This window comes from Triticum aestivum, chromosome 2D (genome assembly GCF_018294505.1).
Source record: "Triticum aestivum cultivar Chinese Spring chromosome 2D, IWGSC CS RefSeq v2.1, whole genome shotgun sequence".
Taxonomy (NCBI): Eukaryota; Viridiplantae; Streptophyta; class Magnoliopsida; order Poales; family Poaceae; genus Triticum; species Triticum aestivum.
This window is the reverse complement of record NC_057799.1, coordinates 363,423,116-363,431,579: the sequence shown is the minus strand read 5'-3', so window position 1 is coordinate 363,431,579 and position 8,464 is coordinate 363,423,116.

Sequence of the window (8,464 nt, the reverse complement as noted above, 5' to 3'; positions counted from 1 at the left end):
CACCCCCGTACTACCTACGTGGGGACTAAAGCCGACGACTGGCCAACTCTCAGATTTAATAAAACGGCCGCACAGGAGGCAAAATTTTAAATAATAAACAAGCATTATATTACATATCGGCTTTGTTTCATGATACATGAAGGGATAACATGAATGACTTCATTCAAAGATAATGTCTTTTGAATACTGGCCCTCTACAATGCGGGATCCCTTCAGGACATCATCAAAATACCGCTCGGGCGTGTGGTGCTCCTTGCCCGCGGGCGGTCCCTAAATCACGAGCTTGACGGCGTCCATCTTCGCCCACTGCACCTTGACATGGGCGAAGGCCATCCACGCACCTTCGATGCAGGCCGACCGCTTGATGGCATCAATCCAAGGGCAGGCATTGACCAGCCGCTTCAAGAGTACGAAGTAGCTGTTGGGTATGGCTTCGGCAGGCCATAAACGGATTATCAAATCCTTCATGGCCAGTTCGGCCACCCTATGCAGTTCGGTCAGCTATTTCAGCTGATCGCTAAAGGGCACTGGATGCTCTGGCGCAAGGTTTTGCGACAAGAACAACTTCTCCGTTGAGCTCCCCTCTTCGGCTCGGAAGAACTCCGCAGCGTCGGCAACACTGTGAGGCAGATCCGGAAACGCCCCTGGAGAACTCCAAATCCGGGTCAGTAAGAGGTACCTTTTCTTCACATACTTGCTCTACATAATAAAGGCCTTACCCGCCGCAATTTTCTTGGCCTCCTGGGTTTCCTGGAGGGCGCCCTGGGCTTCAACCCGGGCCTCTTGTGCGCTTTGGCGGGCCTTCGCAAGTTCGGACTCTTGGTCCGCAAACTTGCGCTCCAAGGACTCGCATTTCTTTACGGCGTCCTGGAGCTCCTGCTGGACCTCCCCGACCCTTGCCTCACGTTTTTCATGGGCGGCTTGTTCCTTCGCCGCTCTCTTCTGGGCCTCGGCCAGCGCATTTTTGAGGAACTCCACCTCGGTCGCAGCTCCTACGAAAATACCATGATAGCATGATCAATACAATCAATTCATATCTTTCTAGATCTGAATAGGCCATTGCATACCTTGCTTGTCCTCTAGCTGTTTTTTCACACGACGGAGCTCTTCCTCGGCCCACTCCAGACTCTGCTTCAGTTCGGAGACTTCGGTAGAATGGGAGGTCGCAGCCAGCAACGACGCCTGCTTATTCACATAGACATGTATGGTTAGTCTCCTGCGAAAATTATTTGATCCTCTATCCAGCTTATCTCCCCGAACACCAGACAGAGTTTTAGGGCCTACTCTCTATACTATGACATTCTTTTTGCACAATTACATCACATACCTCAAAGCCTGTTAGAAGGCTGGTGCAGGCTTCGGTCAGTCCGCTCTTAACAGACTGAACCCTCTCAACCACCGTACCCATAAGGACACGGTGTTCCTCAACAATGGAGGCGCTTTGCAGCGCTTCCAGTAGAGTATCCGGTGCCTCTGGATGGACAGAGGTAATCGGCGGAATAGGTGCACCTCCTTCTTTTGAAGGAGGCTGCTTGCCTGATTCCGGAACCGTATGGGTCACCGAAATGGTATTCGACGGGGGGCCTGATATGTCTCCAACGTATCTATAATTTTTGATTGCTCCATGCTATTATATATTCCGTTTTGGATGTTTAACGGGCTTATTTATACACTTTTATTATTTTTGGGACTAACCTATTAACCGGAGGCCCAGCTCGAATTGTTGTTTTTTGCCTATTTCAGTGTTTTGCAGAAAAGGAATATCAAACGGAGTCCAAACGGAATGAAACCTTCGGGAGAGTTATTTTTGGAACAAACGTGATCCAGAGGACTTGGAGTGGACGTCAAGAAATCACCGAGGAGGCCATGAGGCAGGGGCACGCCTACCCCCTTGGGCACGCCCTCCACCCTCGTGGGCCCCTCATGGCTCCACCGACCTACTTCTTCCTCCTATATATATACCTACGTACCCCGAAACCATCGAGGTGCACCACGAAAACCTAATTCCACCGCCGCTACCTTCTGTACCCGTGAGATCCCATCTTGGGGCCTTTTCTGGCGTCCTGCCGGACGGGGCATTGATCACGGAGGGCTTCTACATCAACACCATAGCCACTCTGATGATGTGTGAGTAGTTTACCTCAGACCTTCAGGTCCATAGTTATTAGCTAGATGGCTTCTTCTCTCTCTTTGGATCTCAATACAAAGTTCTCCTCGATTCTCTTGGAGATCTATTCGATGTAATCTTCTTTTGCGGTGTGTTTGTCGAGATCCGATGAATTGTGGGTTTATGATCAAGATTATCTATGAACAATATTTGAATCTTCTCTGAATTCTTTTATGTATGTTTGGTTATATTTGCAAGTCTCTTCAAATTATCAGTTTGGTTTGGCCCACTAGATTGATCTTTCTTGCAATGGCAGAAGTGCTTAGCTTTGGGTTCAATCTTGCGGTGCTCGATCCCAGTGACACTAGGGGAAACGACACGTATTGTATTGTTGCCATCGAGGATAAAAATATGGGGTTTATATCATATTGCATGAGTTTATCCCTCTACATCATGTCATCTTGCTTAAAGCGTTACTCCGTTCTAATGAACTTAATACTCTAGATGCATGCTGGATAGCGGTCGATGTGTGGAGTAATAGTAGTAGAGGCAGGCAGGAGTTGGTCTACTTGTCACGGACGTGATGCCTATATACATGATCATACCTAGATATTCTCATAACCATGCTCAATTCTATCAATTGCTCGACAGTAATTTGTTTACCCACCATAATACTTATGCTCTTGAGAGAAGCCACTAGTGAAACCTATGGCCCCCGGGTCTATTCTCCATCATATTAATTTCCCGTCAACAAGCTATTTCTGGCACCGTTTATTTTGCTTTCTTTACTTTTAGTCTTTATCATAAAAATACCAAAAATATTATCTTATCATCTCTATCAGATCTCACTTTTGCATGTGACCATGAAGGGATTGACAACCCCTTTATCGCGTTGGTTGCAAGGTTCTTATTTGTTTGTGTAGGTACGAGGGACTTGCGTGTGGCCTCCTACTGGATTGATACCTTGGTTCTCAAAAACTGAGGAAAATACTTACGCTACTTTGCTGCATCACCCTTTCCTGTTCAAGGGAAAACCAACGCGGTGCTCAAGAGGTAGCAGGGCCGAATTGGATATGGCCCCCATCGCCAGTCTCCAGGGGGATTTGCTCCCCCATGTGTCCGGCGGCCGATGTATCACCCTCTGGCGCCACCCTGACAGCCTCCTGCGTCTCTCCTTGGCCTGGGGAGGTCCTTCGGGATAGCACCTCGGCGTCGTCCATGGCCTTGGGAGAGGAGGCCGCCAGAAGGGACCCGCTGTCCATCACCTTGGGGTCCAGCGAATTCCCCGAAGATGAGGATCGCTGGAGGTGGGAACAAGCCGGACTGCAGTGCATGATTCAACGTGTTAAAATTGTGAAGTAAAGGAGTTGGATATATGAGTGTGTCGGTGCCTTTGAGTACTTATGATTCGGCCAGGGGCTTATCCCTGGGGCGCCACTCCGAGCTGCTATCAGTATCCAACGCAGAGTTTTCCGCGAGGGAGCCTCTCCCCTTCTTGGACGCCTCTGCCTCCATATTCATGGAGGCCGCCCTTTTCTTCCTCCCCCCCCCAGGGGGAGAGTTGCTTTCCTCCTCCTCCTCGTCGTCCTCGGCGGCGGAGGAGTGAGTTTTGGCGTCTTCGGACGTCACGTCCGAAGTGCCCTTACGGCAGAGGCCACTTCTGGTCTCCTTGCCCTTTTCTTGGCCTTCTTTCTCCGGTTCCTGTTAGGGTGCCGGAACCAACATCTTCGTCGGAAGTGGGATTGTTGGGTTTTCGGGCAGCGGAGCCGGACGCTGGATCCGCTCCACCCTCTTTGTCCAGCCCTAAAAAGACAGATAAGGGAATCTTAGACATCTTCCTTGAAGGTACGGGTGAAGGATGCACCTTGGAATACGAAAAACTTACCGAACTGGCGGGATGGGTCAGGTCGTACCCACGATCCTCGGTCGTCTCCAACCACGTTTCATTTGCCTTGAAAAGAACCTTCCAGATATCTTTGTGTGTAGTGCCGAAGAACTGTTGCAAGGTCTGGTGCTCGGCGAGATCGAACTCCCACAAATGGCAAGTCCGGCTTTGGCATGGAAGGATCCGGCGAAAAGCATCACCTGGATCACATTAACAAGCTTAATGTTCTTGTCCACCATGCTCCTGATGCGTGTCTGCAGCACGGACACCTCGTACGATGACGCCCAGTCCAGGCCCTTCTCTAGCAAGGAGGTGAGCCACATCGGGGCCTCGGATTTGAATTTGGGAGCCACGGCCCAGGTGGTGTCGTGGGGCTCTGTGACGTAGAACCACTGTTGCTGCCACCCTTTGACGGTCTCCACGAAGGTACCTTTGGGCCATGAGACGTTGGGCATCTTGCTCACCATAGCACCTCTGCACTCTGCGTGTTGACCACCTACCACCTTCGGCTTCACATTGAAGATCTTTAACCACAAACCGAAGTGGGGTGGGATGCGGAGGAAGGCCTCACACACGACAATGAAAGCCGAGATGTTGAGTAAGGAGTTTGGGGCCAGATCATGGAAATCTAGCCCGTAGTAGAACATGAGTCCGCAGACGAATGGGTGGAGAGGAAATCCCAACCCGCGGACGAAGTGAGGGATGAATACCACCCTCTCATGGGGTTCCGGGGTGGGGATGATCTGCCCCTTTGCTAGAAGCCGGTGGGCGATTTCCTGGGCTAAGTACCCAGCCTCTCGGAGCTTCGTGATGTCCTTCTCCTTGACGGAGGAGGCCATCCACTTGCCCTGCGCTCCAGATCCGGACATGGCTGGAGTGCTTTTTTGAGGCGGAAAGGATGGAAGCTTGGGTGCTGGAGCTCGAGAATGGGTGGGCAGAGAGAAACAAGGCGTGGGTGAAAGGGTGAATCCTTATCCCTTTATAAAGGCAGCAAATATCAAGCGCCTCCGCACTCGCCTTAAAACTCGCCTATTCCCCAAGGGTCGTACAGATGGCGCGGTTGGATTACCCACGCCCGTATTTATGAGAATCCCACAATAAGGGGACATGATCTCTGCTTTGAAAAGACGTGCCAATGGAAACCGCATCTCAAAACACGGAGCGGGAGGCTAAAAAATGGTTCGAAATAATGACCGGTGGAGACGTGGCGTCTCACTACAGAAGATGCTAGTAGATGGGACTTGTTAAATATTGTACTCTTTGCGGAGCTTATTTTGCAGAGCCGGACACGTTATCTGTGTTCGAAGTCTGCTTTGGAATATTTGGAGGAGGAACCTGCCTTGCAATGCCGAAGAAAATCTGCGCGTCGGACACATCTCCATTGAAGCCTGGTTCAGGGGCTACTGAGGGAGTCCTAGATTAAGGGGTCCTCGGGCGTCCGATCTATGTGATGTGGGCCGGACTGATGGGCTATGAAGATACAAGACAGAAGACTTCCTCCCGTGTCCGGATGGGACTCTCCTTTGCGTGGAAGGCAAGCTTGGCGTTCGGATATGAAGATTCCTTCCTCTGTAAACCGACTCTATACAACCCTAGGCCCCTCCGGTGTCTATATAAACCAGAGGGTTTAGTCCGTAGAGGCAATCACAATCATACAGGCTAGACATCTAGGGTTTAGCTATTACGATCTCGTGGTAGATCAGCTCTTGTATTCCTCATATTCATCAAGATCAATCAAGCAGGAAGTAGGGTATTACCTCCATCGACAGGGCCCGAACCTGGGTAAACATCATGTCCCCCACCTCCTGTTATCGTCGACCTTGGAAGCACAGTTTGGGCCCCCCTACCCGAGATCCGCTGGTTTTGACACCGACACACGCGCCCGCTCATGTGGTCCAAGTGCATCATCACCTTCAGCTCGTCCGACCAGCTCAAGTGTGCGCCAACTACCGGCGCCCTCTCGATGCTTTGCTCGCTTGTCATCAGCAACGTCCTCGTCACCAGGACCCTCATCGATGGCGGTGCGGGGCTTAATGTTCTTTCCATCGAGACATTCGACCGCATTCAAGTGCCCTATGATCAGCTGCAACCCACCAAGCCTTTATCAGGAGGGACCGAAGGCTCCACCACCCCGATAGGGCAGATCCACCTCCCTATCACCTTCGGCAAGCGCGACAACCAGCGCACCGAGCTCATCGACTTCGACGTCGCCCACATCCGCCTTTTGTACAATGCCATCCTTGGGTATCCAGCCCTGGCCAAGTTCATGGCAGTGACCCATCATGGTTACAATGTCCTCAAGTTGCTAGGGAGCCGCGACATCATCACGATCGCCTGGGAGGAGAAGGACGCGGAGTGAACCCTCGAGCGTGCCTACCAGACTGCGGCGGTCGAGAACCGAGACAACGAAGGCACCGTCTACCCTCCTGAGGCCGTCCCTAAGAAGAAGAAGCTGCTGCTCCGCCAAGAGCCTCAGGAGAGGAGTGTCTCCAGCGGCACCAACTCAGGACCCGCGCCCATGGATGGGGCGCCTCCCTCTCTCGCATAGGAAGGCGCGCCCGGCACCCCTCTCAGGCTGGGGTCAGGGGCTCTCCTTTGGAGGGCCTCTGACTTAGCCAACGTCACGAGGGAGGCGCTCGGGCACCACGTGGGGGCGTACTTCAGCGCGCGTTTCCCCCATGTGGGCACAAGGCACGGGGTGCCAGGAGCTCAAGAGTTCATCACCAAGGCAATCGAGGACCTTCAAGAGGCGAGAGCCATGCGCCGATATCGCCACCCACCACCTGGCGTGGCTCCTTGTCATGACAAGGACAACGACCTGCGCGTCTGCGTCAACATTCCAGGGCTCAACAGGGCTGCATCACAGGAGCGCTTCTGGCCAATGCACGCTGGTCGGTGTGAGGGCCCCCCTCACATCTACGTTCGCACGCCTTTCGGCCTATCGAACGCGGCTGTTACCTTCCAGCACCGCCTAAGGAGCGTCGTGGCGGCTCAGGAGGCCAGGAACCAGGCGGTCCCAGTGGAGATAGCGATGGTTCTTCGCGAGCCTCCTGGGCCCCCAGAGCCTCCCGAGTTTCAGGACCTGGATGGCTCGTGAGGAGTGACTTCTTCAGCACGCATCTTCAGCTACTTCAACATCTCTTTAGCAATGGTGTGAGGTGAAGTTTTCCGGTTTATTCAGTTGGGGGCGCCCCTCGGACTGCATTATCCCCAGATCGCACGGGCCTATCCCTACGACATGTATCCTTTCGCGTCTTTGATTCATTCAGTTGGGGGCGCCCCTCAGGCTGCATCATCCCCAAGCCACGTCGGTCCGTCCCTGTGGCATGTATCATTTTGCATCTATCAGAACTAGCTCTACCTTGTCCATGAGATGATTTATGTTATCACTTGATTGCCTGTCGTTTATTGCCTTTCGCGGCCTCCCGCATTGCTGACCGGCCTCCTGCTCATCCCGCAACAGGGGCTACACATGTTGGCATGGTGCTTGTGCTCGGGTCCGTCCCTCCAACGCTGACAAATCTGAGGGATCGAGCTCTGGCTCGCGGCCCGCCCCGCGCACGTCACCTCACCAGATCCTCAGTGCCTTCATCTTCTTGCGGAAAGATCAGCGGCAGGACAGTAAACATGATTATGAGCCATATTCTCCTCTCGGACTAACCCGCAGGAATCTCTAGAGCTTAACTACAGGCGGCCCCGCTGGCCGTCTCCTTTTTATGCGATTCGCTTGCGCGTTAAAGGGGGGGCTCCTGAGCACCGCGCGTCAGGAGCTCCTACTGACTCTCCAGCACTCATCCCCTGGCCTTGACCACGGCATCGCGACCTGGCATACCAGCGGCGGCTGAGCCTCGCTCGAGGGTCGGGACCCGAGCATTTAGATGAGAGAGAAAAGGGGAGGCCGGCGTGAGCCCCACCTGGTAGCGCCACCGCTAAAACACAATCGGGCGCCGCACAAAGGAATCACCTCAGGCTCATCAAGATAAGTCACCCGTACGTATCAACGTGAACCCGCTGTCCGCAATTTTTGACTCTCGCAATCTCACTCTGGCAATGCAGCTTTCCTTTTCAGCCTTCAGGGAGCTGCTTGCCATCCAAAGCGGACCTCTTGAGCATCGCGCCTCAGGAGCTCCTACCGGACCTTGGGCCGCTCACCTCCTGGCCTTGACCACGGCATCGCGACCTGGCATACCAGCGATGGCCAAAGCCTGCCTGGGGACTGGGACCTGTCAGCGTAGAGCGCTAAGCTACCACAAGAAAGAAAAGGGGGAACAATGCCGAAGTGAGACACATAGCTGCAACGTTATACTAGGAGTAATAAACATCGGAGCAAAAGCATTGCAGTTTTTCTTACATACCCCCACGGGGTTTGTCACGATTCCGCGCAAGGAAACAAAAGAAGGAAACTTCAAGGAGCCTTGGCTACTAGGCACCACCGGCGATGCTGAGCGGATGCTGCTGCTGCGCTCCGGGCA